Below are 17,018 nucleotides of genomic sequence, written 5' to 3'. Positions count from 1 at the left end.
TAAGTTCCCCCTGAACAGCAAACAGAAACGCTACAGTAAACACTGCTGCTGCTGGTGGGAGGAGCTGAGCACAGTCTTGTTAGAGGGATAGTGTGATCCTCTAGTAATGGGCAGAAACACGTCTTACAATACACTAAATGCAAGCCTGTCAGCGGTCCTGCTGTGTGATCACCCCGCACTGTGTGGAACACATGGTGCTTACAGTTCTGTGTGGCTTGCTCTGGAGTTTTTTAGCTCCCCTCAGCAGAAATAGGACTATTGCACTTTAAAAGTGGGTGAGACTCTGTGACAGAGGAGTCTAAAGTTGCTTTCAGACATGGAGGTTACAGCCCGCCCTGGAAAGGAAGATGGGGGGAGGAAGGAGGGTTTGAGGCACTGAAGCTAAGCTGGCTATGCACCATGTGAGTTAAAAACAAAGTATGGACACCCTGGGTCTTGACATTCACGCACAAGGTGCAGGAGTTGTCTATCTCCCCGGTCAGAAGAGACTGGGGAGATTAAAATTCTCCACCTAAGAGGTGAAGAACAGGGCAGGGAAGCGGTCTGATGACTGCTGCTTGATAAATCCTGACTGCAGGTTCGCTTGAGCAAACTTGCAGTTAAAGGGGAGTGAAGGGCTTGATAAATCAAGTTGCAAACAAAAGACAGGGGTATCCGGAAAACGGCCTAAACCATCGGTCCGTGCACACAATAGAAAAAATATATGAAAGTTTGTGATACAGGGATACTTGGAGTGCCGTAGCTGTATAGCTGATCAGGCTAAAGAACGTGCGAGTAAACAAATGGAAGCAGGCACTCTTTGATTAGGCGAAAAATATATGAAAAACTTACCTTTATTTAACCTTTAAAAATAACAGCAGTGTATCCCAAACAGAGGGCAGACATAGACAGTGACAGTCTGACGCGTTTCGCGCCCCCTAGTGGCGCTTCCTCATAGACTGGTGTGGCAAGGCAGAGACAAGTAATTTATACCCTAGGTAACCATCACTTAACTTAAATCAAGCCCTAAACAACAGGCGTTTATGTGTGTTATTTTAAAGTTGTTTTAAAAAAAAGCTCAGTGTTTCATCAAATAAAAAAAGCTGCTCATCAAGCAGGGAAGAGACATGTCCTTCCAGCCTCCTGCTTTCTCTGTGATTGAAATGTATTTCTTTTAGTTCTTCCAGAGATAGCTGGGATAAGATACATGTGTACACACAAATGAAAATAGTCCTTGCAATTAAAGGTGTTTGTGTAACATCTTGTAGTAGGATAAGACCAATTACATTATTTTATACGCCAATAGTATGTGCAGTCTGTTTATCTATGTTGGTGTTTGTATGTCTATCAATTTATGGTCTGCAGGCCAGGTTCTCTGCATAATGCTGACCTGTGCAATATATTATATTTGCTACAGATTCAACCTTATCAGTTGCATCCCAAAGTACAAGGTGACCTGTTTTGCTTTCAATGTTACTGTGCCCTCATGCCTCCTCTGCCAGTGTTATTTGCTTACATTTACTTGGTATACTTGTTAATGGTAAAAGTAAATGACACTCAAATGCCTTGTGACCATAATTTTACTAAATCAAATTATCATTGTTTCTTACTGCAGAGAGAATGGGTGGGTCCCGGAGGCGGAAGACATGTAGGAGGAGGGGCCCGTTGACCGGATGGGAGGAGAAGGCCCCGGTCGCTGGGCGGAGCTCAGACAGGAAGTGACGTGCGAGGACCAGGGCGAGGCTAGGCAGTTCCTGATCTTACCTGGTCGGGAAGCAGCTCCCGAAGATTGTCCAGCAGAAGAATCGGTGATTGAAGATGGAGATCGAAGATTTGCTGGCGAGGATCCGGTCACCAGCAGCGGAGAAAGGCTCTTCTTGGATACAGGACCGGATCGGCAGGCTCCTGGGCGAAGAAGAAGGCGGAGTGGAGGAAGGTGAAGTGGCTCCAAGATCCAGACCGGTGCGACAGACACGGCCTCCCAATCGGCTCAGCCCAGAGCACAGGCCACAAGGGGCGCGACGCAGACGGAGTCCAAGCAGAGAGGCGAGGCCGGGTAAGAAGTCGGGGAGTGTGTCGGTCGAACAGGCAAGGGCAGTGGGGGACGCACGGCGGCTCATGGTAGAGGCAGAGGTGGAGGCACAGAAAAAAAGGCCATCAGCAGGTATGAGCAGGGTTAATGCCAACGGCCCAGGGGGGCCTCTTTGTACAGGGGGGGAAGTGACAGTGGCGAAGGGGGGGGGGGAGCGGAGCATAATAGGTGTGGCACTGGGGGCAATGAATCAGGCAGCCGGGGAGCAGGAGACACGGAGAGCATGCAGGGCAGCAGGCGGGAAAGGGATCCGGAGCATAGCACAGCGGGGCTTTCTTTGCAAGCGGGAGATAGGCAGCCGGAAGAATTAAGGGCGGGGCCGCAGCGGGAACCCATAGTGGCTAATAAAGCAGGCACCCAGCTGGGAGAGCATAGGGAGGGGCAACACAGGGTCGTTCCGGCGGCTTGCGAGGGGAGTGTAAACATAAGGGGGCAACATGAGGCTTTGAGGGGCACGGCGGCCCGTGCCGTTACACAAGCAGAGACAGTTTGGAAGAGGTAGGTAGGGAAAAGAGCCCAATATTATTCAATGATGATGGGGAGGGGGGAGAAATGTTTAATGACGGTAATGGTCATTTCGAAAGGGAGAGGCCCAGTGGGGGAAGCAGGGTGGCGAGTGGGACAAGTCAACACTGGCACAGGGCATCCCGCCCCCTTAAGGGCCATGGGAGTGGGAGGGGCAGCAGTAAAAAATACAACCCGAGTGTATATAGCGAACCAGTGTGCATTGAGGAATTGGCTAGCTCTTCAGACGGGGAAGACATGATTCCCCCGTCCCCTGACCATAGGGGGGATAGTTACAATGCAAGCGGGCGGGAGCAGGGTAAAGAAATTAATTTACATGGAAGAACAGATGTCGAAAAAAATGTGGGGCAAGATTTGGAAAAAAGGTTGGATATGAGTAACAATCAGGTTATATATTTAACAGATGCAATGGTGTCCAGGTTACAAGGTAGAGAATTCAGGGACGGCGGCGAGGACGAGCCTTTCCGCCTAGCAGAATCTTGGACGGACACTATACAGCTGGACACGGGTGAAGAGTCATACAGTGAGCAGCCCTCTCGGGTCGGAATGGTAAGTGGCTACGCAAAAAGGGGTAGTGGGGTAAGGGACAGGGGGGGTTATGTTCTACACCAGGTGGGGGAGGCGGTTAGGAGTAGAGTTTTGGGGAGGAGCCCTCTGGGGCAGAGGGGAGGTACGGCCAGGACGGCCAGCAAAGGGAGGGGGAGTGTGACACAAAACAGGAGAGGTATAGCACAAAACAGAATTATGGCAAAAAGTGTTGTCAGGGAGCGGGTGGTAAACACACTAAGTCGGGCAAGCGACGCAATACCAAAAATCAATACGGAACCATTTGCCGGGGGTCATGCAGTTGCTATATTACAGGTTCACCATGAGGACAAAGGGCCAGCAGAAAGTGACCAAGGAAAGAGACGATCACAGTGTGGGGGTCCGCCGCAGACGGAAGTGCCGGCGGTGACGGCTTTGGCAGGTGAGAGTTTTTCTTCGTCACAGCGGAAGGGGGAAGGGGCAAGTAGTGATACAGTATCCAGGCAGTTGGTTGAAGGGTTGAGGGCGCTGTTGCGGTCAGTTGAGGCTTCAGCTGTACCCGCGAGTACACAGTTGCCGCTGGAGAGGGCATGGGCCCCGAATGGGGCTGAAGGGCCGATGGTGACGGTGGCTAGGCCAAATGCGGGGCCACAAACGGACGCGGCAGTAGTCAGCAATGGGGAAGTAGTAGCGATGGCATCTTCGGTAGGGCAACAAGGGGGGGCCGAACCCTCGGAGCTCCGAGTGGCGGATACAGCCATGGCTAGGTCATGCTTATGCTCGATTGGTCCGTTAGGGCTGCATTTAACAAAGGAGGTTAGGGGCAGGGTATGGTCAAGGGAATATATAGAGTTGTTCTCTTTGCTTCCTTTGGAACAGTCTTTTGAAGTAACAGATGATCCCAAAAAAGACAGCGTTAAAAAAGAGGAAGATGAGAGAAAGAGGCGATATAGGAAGCTACCAAAAACCTTTTCCAATTGGCTTCAATCTTTCGTGATTTACACTAGTGTTATGTCAGAGAGGTTTCCAGAACAGGGAGCTTCCATGTACTGTTATCTAGACGAGATCGCAGCAGCCCAGCGCACATACGGGGGTATGGCGTGGTGGACATACGACGAACAGTTTCGTCAGAGGATGGCAGTAAAGCCTGCGATGAGGCGGGATGACCGGGACATGGGGCTTTGGTTAAAAATCATGACGCCACTGAGATCGGTGCAGTCCTTTCGGTCGGGGGCCGGCAGTCCGGCCACAGCTACTTCCACATCGCAGTCCGCGAGCAGAAAAGGTTTCTGCTTTGCATACAATGAAGGGCAGTGTAAATGGGGAACTTCATGTAAGTTTCGACACGAATGCTCAGGTTGTGGCGGGGCCCACGCCTTTGCCAAGTGTTTCAGGAAAGGAAAAGTTGGTTGGAAAGCCGAGTCCCCTAAAGAAGGGGGTGTCCCCAATCAGGGTGGAAAAGATGGAGCCCTGGCTAGGTCATTACGCCAGTAGATGGGGCTGCAGGGAGGAAGCGGCAAGGTTATTACATGGATTTAGGTTTGGTTTTATCATTCCATCGGTTGGAGGTTCTGACCATTTCGTGGGCAATTTGAAATCGGCTAGGGAATGGTCGCAGGTGGTGAAAGAAAAATTGGGGAAGGAAGTGGAACTGGGTAGGATGGCGGGTCCTTTTGACGCCCCGCCTTTTCCAGGATTAAGGCTATCTCCGTTAGGAGTGGTCCCTAAGAAGGATCCTGGAAAATTTAGGCTGATACATCACCTATCCTTCCCGAAGGGTAATTCGGTGAATGAGGGGATCCCACCTGAACTGGCATCAGTAAAATATGCCTCATTTGACTCGGCGGTGGCTATGGTTAGGACGGCAGGAAATGGAGCGCAGTTGGCAAAAGTTGACATCGAATCGGCTTTTCGGTTACTCCCAGTGCACCCAATCTCACACAAGTTGCTGGGGTGCTGTTTTGAAGAGAAAGTGTTCGTGGACCTATGCCTGCCCATGGGATGTTCCATAGCATGTGCATTATTTGAGAGTTTTAGCACTTTTTTGGAATGGGTGGTCAAGGTGCAGGCTGGATTTTCGTCGGTGGTACATTACCTGGACGATTTTCTATTTGTGGGTCCCGAGGGGACCCCAGTTTGCGAAAGGTTGAGAGATGTTTTTTACAGAGTAGCGGAAGATTTTGGAGTACCCATTGCAATGGAAAAATCTGAGGGTCCAGTGACAAAGCTGAATTTCCTAGGCATTACGATTGATTCTAGATTGATGGAGTGCAGGCTCCCGGAGGATAAGGTGCAGGACCTAGTAAGCATCATCTTACGATTCTTGTCAGTTTCAAAAGTGCAACTAGTGCAAATGCAGTCCTTGATCGGCAAGCTAAACTTTGCATGCCGGATCATTCCAGTGGGTAGGGTGTTCTGTCGCAGGCTATCATTGGCGACAGCGGGCATTCAACAGCCGCATCATTTCATACGGCTGACGTCGCCCCTTAAGAAAGATCTCAAGGTATGGAAAGTATTTCTGGAGAATTTCAATGGGGTCGCGTTGATTCAGCCACCCAGAATATCGGGTGAGGAGCTTGGGCTAGTGACTGATGCTGCAGGGAGTAAAGGCTTTGGGGCAGTTTTTGGCAACGAATGGTGCGCGGCAGCGTGGCCAACAGAATGGTCTGTGAGTGAATTGATAACAAACTTGGTATTTCTAGAATTCTTTCCGATTTTGGTAGCATTGTTTGTTTGGAGCAGTGAACTTCGGGACAAGTCGCTCCTGTTGTTCACGGACAACATGGGTGTTGTGGCTGCAATTAATAGTTTGTCATCATCCTCGCAGGCGGTGATACGGCTGTTGAGGGTTTTTGTGCTGCAGTGTATGAAATTGAACATCTTGGTCAGGGCAAAGCACATACCTGGGGTGCAGAACTCAGTAGCTGACGCACTCTCTCGTTTTCAGTGGCAGCGCTTTCGGGAGCTGGCTCCGGGGGCAGACAAGTTGGGGAAGGAAGTTCCAGAACATTTATGGAGCCTTGGCTCGGGGGATTGGCAGATGTGGTAAAATCTTCACTGGCCCCGAGTTCGTGGAGAGCATACGAAAAGATTTGGAGAGAGTGGGAACTTTTGCTAGTTCAGCAGGGAGTCACAGAGGGCGGACAAGGGTGTCAGAACCTCTTGTTGAAATGGATATGGCAGTGGAAGGGGTGTGGTTTATCCCCCTCCGCTATTGAAAAAAGGCTGACGGCGTTAGCCTTCAGATTTAAGTTGATGGGGATGGTCGATATCACCAAGATGTTTTGCGTCAGGCAAATTGTGAGAGGTTTGAAGAAAAAAAAAGAAGTGGGGCGGATAGTAGAAGGCCGATTTCCTTTTCCTTACTGGCACATCTTTGGAGAGTACTGAAGGTTGTGTGTAAATCCGAGTATGAAACAATACTTTTCCAAACGGCCTTTGCGTTGGCCTTCTTCGGAGCATTCCGGATATCAGAATTGATAAGTTGCTCGAAGAGTGCGCAAGGTGGAGTGGGTATTTGTGATATCGAGGTGACAGACTCATATGTGTCCATATTTTTGAAACGGTCAAAAACTGATCAAGGAGGAAAGGGCAAAACGGTGAGGTTGTATCCCACGGGAGTGGAGTTGTGTCCGTGTAGGGCATTGCAAGAATTTTTGGCAATTAGACCAAAGATGGGAGGGTCATTGCTGTTGCATAAGGATAGCGAGGCTTTATCACAATTTCAATTCCGGAGGGTGTTAGGTAGGGCATTAGACACGGCAGGATTCAATCCGGGGGAATTTGGTTCACATTCCTTTAGGATAGGCGCAGCAACCGAGGCAGCCGCCCTGGGATTGGGGGAGGGAGTGGTAAAAGGGGTGGGGAGATGGTCATCCAAGTGTTATCGGACTTACGTCCGTCCTCATCTGTTGCTATAATCATGTGTCCCCCCCCCCATCCCCTCCTCCTCTTGTCTCACAGAGCCGCTGCAGGTCTGGTTAGTGGGCCATTCTTTCATTTATTGGGCTCGAAGGGCGGCAGGGTACAAGGAAGACGGCCTGCAGCTAGGCATTCCGAAAGAAAAAGCGGTTCTCCGGTGGTTCGGGATTCGGGGCCTGCGATGGGACCAAGTCGTTTTTTCTGTCGTCGGGTATGCCAAACAATTTACCCGTCCTGACGTATTGGTCATTCATGCCGGTGGAAACGATCTGGGGTCTCTGCCACAAAAAGAGCTGGTCAGGAGGATTAAGAGAGATATGTCAAGATTACGAGAATTATTTCCCGGGATAAGGATCGTTTGGTCCACAATGGTCCCGCGCTTACATTGGAGAACAGCATGGGACCAGGCTAGGTTGGATAATAGTAGGCGAAAAGTGAACAAATTGGTCACAGCATTTATGAAGAAGATTAGTGGGGCAGTGGTCCATCATGAAGACCTAGAGGACGTGGGAAAAGGTGAATTTTACCTACAGGACGGTGTTCACCTGAACGAATTTGGATTACGGCTTTTCATCCTAGCCATTCGGGAAAGACTCCAATTGCTGATGTGATTGGTGGGGGAACTGGGGAAGAGGTGTCTTCCCAGTTGGTGGCGGTGTGCTAGCATCATCAATTGGCAGACCAAGGCAAGAAGTGGTTGGTGGTTAGCCTCCCAATGGGTGGGGAGAGCTAGGTAATTGGCTCCTTGGGCACGGGGTCCCTTGGAGCTGGTATTTGGTGGTTGGAACGGACTTAGCGCCTTGCGAAGTCCTGAGAAAAAGACGGCCTGGTCTATTAGTGGTGATGATGAATTTTAACCCCTTGGGGTGGGGGTTAAGAAAAAGGGAGTACAGTGATGCTAGCGCATTGAGAGTTGGGTTATTGTTATTATTGTTTTGTTATTGCACTTCGTTTATTTATTGATTTGGTTATTTAAATTATGTTAAATTAATAAACAGGCTGTGGCCAGAATTTTATACCATGATATACGAGTATGTTTCTTTATTCTTAAAGTGATAAGTTATTAATGATGTGGTTTGGTAAAGGGGCCGGTAATGGACGACTCAATAGGTCATGGGTGGGCCCCGGAGGCGGAAGACATGTAGGAGGAGGGGCCCGTTGACCGGATGGGAGGAGAAGGCCCCGGTCGCTGGGCGGAGCTCAGACAGGAAGTGACGTGCGAGGACCAGGGCGAGGCTAGGCAGTTCCTGATCTTACCTGGTCGCGGAAGCAGCTCCCGAAGATTGTCCCTCCCTCCCTCCCCAAAGAAAAGTAATGTTAAGTTAATAGGATTGTGAGGGTGCGATGGCCTAGGGGCCAGGGCGGTGTGCTAGCATCATCAATTGGCAGACCAAGGCAAGAAGTGGTTGGTGGTTAGCCTCCCAATGGGTGGGGAGAGCTAGGTAATTGGCTCCTTGGGCACGGGGTCCCTTGGAGCTGGTATTTGGTGGTTGGAACGGACTTAGCGCCTTGCGAAGTCCTGAGAAAAAGACGGCCTGGTCTATTAGTGGTGATGATGAATTTTAACCCCTTGGGGTGGGGGGTTAAGAAAAAGGGAGTACAGTGATGCTAGCGCATTGAGAGTTGGGTTATTGTTATTATTGTTTTGTTATTGCACTTCGTTTATTTATTGATTTGGTTATTTAAATTATGTTAAATTAATAAACAGGCTGTGGCCAGAATTTTATACCATGATATACGAGTATGTTTCTTTATTCTTAAAGTGATAAGTTATTAATGATGTGGTTTGGTAAAGGGGCCGGTAATGGACAACTCAATAGGTCATGCACACACAAACGTTATCAAGATCACAATATCAGATGTTTACATTACAGAGCCTTACACATCCTGAGTGCCAGAGTAGCATCTCCTAATATTTTACTAAGGGTCTTAGCTTTTTGTATTATTCAAATTCATCGATGTACAAAGAAAATGAAAGCAAATAAATTAAAACCAATGAAGGGCTAATTGGTTGCCTTTGGGCCTGAGGATGGACACCCATGGTTACATTTATACTAGGCATGGGGGACATTTTTATTTGTAATTTAGGACTCATCTGATACTGAATACTGAGAAGCCAGAAACACACCTTTTAGAACACATAAAGGCCCCTTCATGTGTTCTAAAGTGTCTGGCTTCTTAGTATTCAGTATCAGTTGAGTCCTAAATTACAAATAAAAATGTCACTCCTGTCTGGTATAAATGTAACCATGGGTGTCCATCCTCAGGCCCAAGGGCAACCAATGGTTTTCATTTGATTTAATTAACCAGAGTGTATAGATTACACACATATAAATGAAGTGTGTGTGTGTGTGTATAAAACAATATAAATTGTGAAGGGGTGGAAGTTTTGGTGAGTTCCCACACTCTTTTGTAGGACTTGGCCTATTCTATTATGGCCGTTTAAAGGGACAGTCAACACCAGAATTTTTGTTGTTTTAAAAGCTAGATAATCCCTTTATTACCCATTCCCCAGTTTTGCATAACCAACACAGTTATAATAATACACTTTTTACCTCTGTGATTACCTTGTATCTAATCATCTTCTGACAGCCCCCTGATCACATGACATTTTATTTATTATCTATTGACTTTCATTTTAGCCAATTAGTGCAGTGTCTGCCACAATCCACGGGCGTGCTCACAATGCTATCTATAGGGTTTACCTGAACTAGCTCTCCCCTGCTGTGAAAAGCAAATACAAAAGCATGTGATTAGAGGCGGTCTTCAAGGGCTTAGAAATTATCATATGAGCCTTCCTAGGTTAAGCTTTCAACTAAGAATACCAAAAGAACAAAGCAAAATTGGTGATAAAAGTAAATTGGAAAGTTGTTTAAAATTACTTGCCCTATTTGAAAAATGAAAGTTTTTTTTGTACTTGACTGTCCCTTTAATCTAAGAATGAAGAATTAAGTTTTAGTAAAGTGAAAGAAAGATTTGTTATTTTAAAATATAAAAGGCTGTCAGATGTGCAATTCAGAAACCACTTCTGCCTAAGCATTACCCTGTTTGCTGTCAGCTTTATGCTATCCATGTCCCTCCCTGGAGGTGGGATTTACAGATTACATCACTGCTAGGAAATATTCCACTCCCTACAATGACATTTCAGTGAAGTAACAGAAACTTTTTCAAAGCTCACATTTATACTGGAAGCCAGGATTGTAAAAATGTATTACAGTCAGTTTTTTAATGTCTACTCCTGAGCTGAACAAAACTAATGCTTCATTTCACGCACATTAAAGGGACACTAACCCCATTTTTTTCTGTCATGATTCAGATAGAGCATTCAATTTAAAGGGCCATAATACCCAAATGTTTAAACACTTGAAAGTGATGCAGCATAGCTGTAAAAAGCTGATTAGAAAATATCACCTGAACATCTCTATGTAAAAAAGAAAGATATTTTACCTCAAAAGTTCCTCAGTAGCCACCTCCCATTGTAAAGGATTTCTAAGCAGCATTTTAGTGTGTTTGTCCTGGGACATCTGAAGGGACTAGCATCGTGCACTCTCATATTATTTCACCAATCAGGTAAAGGAAGCTTACTATGAAATCTCATGAGAGTTAAGTCAAATCTCATGAGATCACAGTAAGAGTTCATGACCTCAGCACTGCTGATGCTGATTGGCTGCTGTTCATTTCTTCATTTTTTTTTACCTGCAGCTGGGAGCAGCTGAGTATAACTTTTTACACAGAACTTACTCTGCTGAGCTGAGGAGATTGTGAGGTAAAATATCTTCCTTTTTTACATAGAGATGCTCAGGTGATATTTTCCTGTCAGCTTTTTATAGTTATACTGCATCAGTTTCAAGTGATTTAGCATATGAGTATTATGTCCCTTTAAAGCAACTTTTTAATTTACTCCTATTATCAATTTTTTCTTTGTTCTCTAGCTATCTTTATTTTAAAAAGCAGGAATGTAATTGTTTGGGTTTAGTATCTCTTTAAGGTTTGCTTTCTCCATCAGTACAGCTAGGGAAATATCCCTATCAGCTAGTGAGCCAGAATACTGCAGTATCTATTGTGCACAAACATTCATATCCTCATAATTTACCTTAAATTGAAAGATATTCTATTAACCCATCTTATTCATGAAAAATGTTTGTAACTATTGTTTTTATATACATATTATAGTTTATTTTCCATAGGCCAGTATGCACATATATAAACAAATGCAGTTCTGGTAAAAGAAAACCACAATTCGTATAAGTGGTAATAGTGCATTCGTATTCCACCCTGGTCAGAGCTAGAAAAAGGAATATTCTTCATTATTACACCATTACGAAATATGTTTAAGAAAAAAACAGGATATCCTGAATGTTTATGTTTTCACATATCGATGAGACTACAAGGAACTTTAGCATAATAGGACACAAAACGATGTAACTTTATGGGTTTGGGGAAAATAAAACCCTCTGTAAACATTACATGGTGATTTTTGGTTCAGCAAATGTGCCATAGACAGCTTCACACGACCAATACTCACCTCTTGACATGTAGACAGTTCCTGCCTTGATCAGCTGTTATCTAGTACGTAAGAACCCAGGCAACTGTAAAAACGAAACCAAAGACAGGTGGGCGGGGCAAGTGCGTGTGAGAGTACTGTCAGCTGACCTGTATAGCGTACACGGGGCGGAGTTTTGAGCGTTGCGTCATTGGGGGCGTAACTTCACGGGCTTCTGCCAATACATCTAGTGAATGTGTAAATAGTTTGTAAACAAGTTCAGTGAGTGGAGTACACGCTGCTGCCCGAGGGCATTCTGGGTTACTGTCCGCGAGCGAGGCGATGATGTAAAAGTGAGTACCTGAGCCCTATGTTGTGTACTGTTACCTGTGTTGGGAAAACGGCTGGGAGGCTTAGGTGGGGGCATTATTTAACTCGTCAACTGCCAAGTTGTGTCAACGTACCAGTGACATGAACTGAAGAGTTTTGTAAAACATAGTTACGTGTCCTCTACCTGCTGTCATGTCATATTGCTAATCACATTGATAATTACATTGAGGAGCAAATAAAACTATGTGTGTAAGAGAAAACTGCTATTGTGTCATTTATATATCTAAAGTTGTACAATTGCTTTTCTTGTTGGCTGAATGTGACATTAGCGAATTGCATAAGGTTCAGACATTAAAAGAAAAATACTGTAAAAGAAAACAAAAAAACAATCTTTGTTGCCTTTATTGATATGCAACAAATATATACAGTATATTGTTTTGGGTTGTGTCCAAATACTGCAGTGTAAACCTAAATGTTTGCAGAACTGTATGTTTGATATTAAGTTGTTTTGTTTTAAGAGAATGTTTTCTTTCACTTCTATATAAACCTACACAAAACATGATACATATGCTAATATTTTTACTGCAAAATGCATATTTTGTTTTTTAATTTACAAATTTAATTTAGAATGTTGTGCTTAAAATTGAAAAAAAGTGTTTGGAGTTTAAAGAATTGTTGCCACAATGTCCCATGGGTTAGAGGAAGAACAGATGTGCCCAAAAGGTAGATTGTTGTCTACTAGTACAGTTCTGAAGACTGGATCTCAAAATGAGTGGTTTCCTGTTTTCCCCACAGGCAGTGCTGATGATATACCTTCAAGTTAAAATATTTTTTCACAAGTATATTTTGCACCACCATAGGTGTTTGTGTGGCACCCATGGCAATGCAAACTTCTGTTTCAACACACCTGTATAATCAACCTTAAAGGTATAGTATTTTACTGTCAGTACACTAACTATATAATGTATGGAGTGTAAACTGCCTACATTACCTATAAGGCACATTGCATATTTTTTTAATAACATATAATTTTTTATTTTTTTTGTTTCAAAAAGCTTTATTGAAAGTAACAAGAAATGACAATGGCAGAAAGGTAATAGCATCACATAAGAATCGTAAAGCAGTACACTCCATTAAATCAGAATTTAGATGGCAAAACCAGGGGATAATTATAACACAAAAGCTTACAGGAGGAAGTTAGATGACTAATGTCCGTGATCTTAGGAGGAAAACAGTTCGTGCCTCCATTGAGTCTTATCCTCTGCAACCTGAGAGGGCAGTGTAGTGATGTATACCAAACTCTGCAACATGCATCTCAAAAACAATAACAGCATTAATCAACTCAAGTGCTTTTGTGCGCACCTGTACGCTAGAGTCTGACATGCGACATAGGGTTCAGTGCATGTCAGTAGTTAGTGAAAAGAGAAAAGGAAGGACTATAGAAAGAGAGAGAGGAAAAAAAAAAAAAAAAAAAAAGGGGGGTGAATAACATATAATTTTAACAAACATGCATGCACCTGCATCATTTGCTTAAAAAAAGTAATGTTACTGCATTACTTGTACTTGCATTAATGAAGTAATGCTAGGACATGAGGTATTTTTTAAATAACTGATGCAGGGACACGTGATATGGCTCACTGTAATAAAAAAAAAAACTATGGAGAGAGATGCCATTTTTTTAATATATATTTTTTTAAGATGCAGTAAGTTACCTAAATAGCCCAAAGTAATAGATTAAGCAGTCACTCACAATAAACACAACAAAAGCCTCTAACTCCTCCACCCGTCTCAACAAGAACTGAGTGGGAAATCAACCCCTTTTAAGAGGATCAGTGGGGATGTATGTCGTGTGTAAACCCTGTATTGCTGGGAATTGTAGTTCTCAATAGTCCAGTTTAGCATAGCTGACAGTGATGCACTAGCTCATTTCAACAGGCTGTGAGCAGAGGCACGAATGACAGTTTGTGGTTCCGAAAATGCCCATCCACAACTGCTAGCACAGCTTTCAGCACTGTACTTACTATTTTAACTGGACTGTGACTAGAGATAGAAAGGAAGGACCCCCAAACATTTTATGTTATTTAGTATCAAATGTTTTGTCTTACAGTAATATATAAAGTATATAAGTTCAGTACCAGTCTGGACAACATTCTACACTGTCTGAGAATAGAAGTCCTTCTTTCTCATGCAAAATACATTTTATGACTGTGACAGTTTTTACTTACCTGTGGACCTCCCGGCCTTCAATCGTTAGCACAACTGTCGGCACTGCACAAGCACATTTACCCAGGTAGTGAGCCTAGGGACAGACAGCAAAATGTGTGGAGGTTTGGAACAACATAATTTTGTTGCCACCTGCCCTTCAGTGTTCCCTGACTGCACATGCTACTTTGTAGTTGCTGGTGAAAGCATCACTGTAAACTAAGCCTGCTTATTTTACAGTAATCATTTCACAAGTGGTTAGTGGTGCATAGCTTGAAACGTCATGACACACCTCTGGCTCATTAACGGCACACCAGTGTGTCACAAAACACTGTTTGAGAAGCTCTGTTCTCTCTATAGGGATCATGAAAGCCATAAATGGGGAATATGTAGGGTGTGTTCACTATAGAGTTCATGTACAAATGGTCCTCAAAGGTACCCAGTGACGAATTAACAGTCCAATAAATCTCACTATGGGAGAGATCTCCTATCCCCCTCAGCGCATTATAGTAATGAATGACTGGCAACACACATAGAAATAGTTACTAAGTAACTCACCACTTGTAGGTTGTGTGCTCAGATTTCCATAGTCTTCGCTTCAGCAACCACTTCCAGCTTACTTTGGTGCAGCATGAACCACTTGCTAGTTTTCTTACTGTTCGCACAAGTGCCCGGTTTGCTGATGCTTATCTTTGTTGAACGCTGCACAGATTCAGCTTTTTTTCTGCATCCTCTCTGTCCCAATTTCTTGGGTCTGTCCTCTGTGATTGTTAGCCCCTCCGCAGCATCTTGCCCTATACCTCGTTTTAACTAACGACCAATGTTAGTTCAACATACAAAAATAAAGTTATTGGGAGCACCGTGGTTAGGGTAAAACATTAAACTTTATTCTGAAATGTCCAGGGTATCCACACCCTGAGGATAAAAAAACAGATACAATATCAGACACAAATAGATGGCTGACTGGTTTCGGCTTCTGCCTTATTCCCAGCCCGCTTTAAAAACTGCATTGTCTTGCAAGTTTAAAAACCCTAAGTCTGACCGCCTATTGGATAATGGGGGTACACATACCTCCCTTAACTTATCCAATCAGGCTCCTTGCTGATCGTAACAGTCCTAAGATACGGACAGCTAATAGGGACTACTCCTAGTTTCTATAGTATTCTCCTAATTGTTACTGATGTTTTAAATGAGTGAACTCTGATACTTGTTATGAGAGCTTTTGTATTAAGTGATGCACTCAACTATAGCAATGATACTTCACTAGCCTTATACACTTATCCAGTGTGCACTTTTGTTTATATGACACTCCCCCTTGCTTTGTCCAATCATGCTCTTAGTTTATCGGAGCCGTCCTGAGCTTCAGTCAACTGCCTACGACTATACTCCGCCAGTGTTTCAAGCACTTATGCGTTACTGATATCCCTTGTAAGTTCATTGCCTTCCTCCATGTGAGGAGGGCACATTACAGCAATCTAACAATAGTATGTATTAAATACCCATACAAATCTTGTCAGATTTAACTTATATTTGCACACACTGTAATAAATGCAAATGCCTCAAAATAAAGCATTTGATCACAATGTTGTACCCCAATGAATATGGCCAGTGAGCGCTTGTGATTCTGTAACACGCTCCCTTGTTTTACCCAATTAGGCTCCTAGAGTACCGTAGCAGTCCTGGGCTACGGACCGCTGTATGGGAATATACTTGATAAAAATTTCAATCATCCTTTTATTACCAAACTCTCATGAGAGTGCATAAACCTCCCTATATGTGAGAAGGGCACACACTACTAAATACTGCAGCTGTGTGACAGAAATGTGTCCTTACTGCCCTTGCAAACCTTATTAGTACCCGTAACCCTGAAGGGAGATATGGCTAAACCTGAAGTATAAAGGCAACAAAGTAGACGTCAATCCGTCCGGATATAAAAGTAATTAACTTTATTGTGCCAAGTAAAACAAATAACAAGGAGAGTCCATAACAAAGCTTGAAGGAGGTGCTGTGAACAAAAACGGCTTACGCGTTTCGGCTGGAGCCGTAATCCTAGCCTGCGGTTTCTAGTTTACATTACCCATATAGAACACCACGTATTTCATTGGATAAAACAAATTGATAAAACACACCTCCATTTAAAGTTATACATTAATGGTGATCATACATAACCCCATACAGCTAGAAAAATGCAAAAATATTACAATTCATATTACTATATACAGTTTATTTCAATAACTAAAGTTAGGAATATATAATTTTCCTTATGGAACTTCTATAGAGAAGAAACATATGCATACAGTATATGCAGTACTAAATGGGTACTGTGAACTAGAAACAGCAGGCTATGATTACGGCTCCAGCCAAAACGCGTAAGCCGTTTCTGTTCACAGCACCTCCTTCAAGCTTTGTTATGGACTCTCCTTGTTATTTGTTTTAATTAGCACAATAACGTTAATTACTTTTATATCCGGACGGATCGACGACTTCTTTGTTGCCTTTATCCTTTTGACAGAGATCTGCTCCGTTTGAAGCTCTGTTTAGCCGGCAAGTTCCTCTTTGGCTATACTGTGGACCTGTGATTCCCCGCGTCACCAGATGACGTCATCGGCTAAATGCCTATTTTAACGCTGAAATGCTGCAAGTGGATAGAAGAGCTTTACGCTAGCTCAACGGAGGTCAACGCCTGGAAAGGCTTATAGTCTCTGGTCCACCAGCAGTTTGCCCAGCGAGGGAAGGGATCTTGTTGCAGTAGCAGTGAGCAAGTATCTTATCTATGTACTGCTGTCCATGTTTTTGGTGCATTTATTTGTTGCCAGCCGATAAGAGGGAAAAGCTGCTAACCCTGAAGGGGCGTACAATACGCCAGGGTTATTTATCTGATATCCTACTGACTTTCCTTTTTGTAAACCTGAAGTATGCCTTTTGTGAGCATTACTTGGAAATATTTGCAGAATTGCTTAC

The 17,018-nt window shown here is 44.2% G+C and overlaps 1 protein-coding gene across 1 annotated transcript in view; it reads right to left on the bottom strand.

Moving 5' to 3' along the window:
* PARP11 (poly(ADP-ribose) polymerase family member 11) overlaps positions 1–11,656 on the bottom strand; it is a 201,540-nt gene extending 189,884 nt beyond the window's left edge. The window contains exon 1 of the mRNA XM_053718746.1: positions 11,568–11,656. The gene's annotated coding sequence lies outside the window, so the exon portion shown is untranslated. The remainder of the gene's footprint in view (positions 1–11,567) is intronic.
* Between the last annotated feature and the right edge of the window lie 5,362 nt (positions 11,657–17,018).

This window comes from Bombina bombina, chromosome 6 (assembly GCF_027579735.1).
Source record: "Bombina bombina isolate aBomBom1 chromosome 6, aBomBom1.pri, whole genome shotgun sequence".
Taxonomy (NCBI): Eukaryota; Metazoa; Chordata; class Amphibia; order Anura; family Bombinatoridae; genus Bombina; species Bombina bombina.
This window is presented reverse-complemented; position numbering and strand designations above follow the sequence as displayed.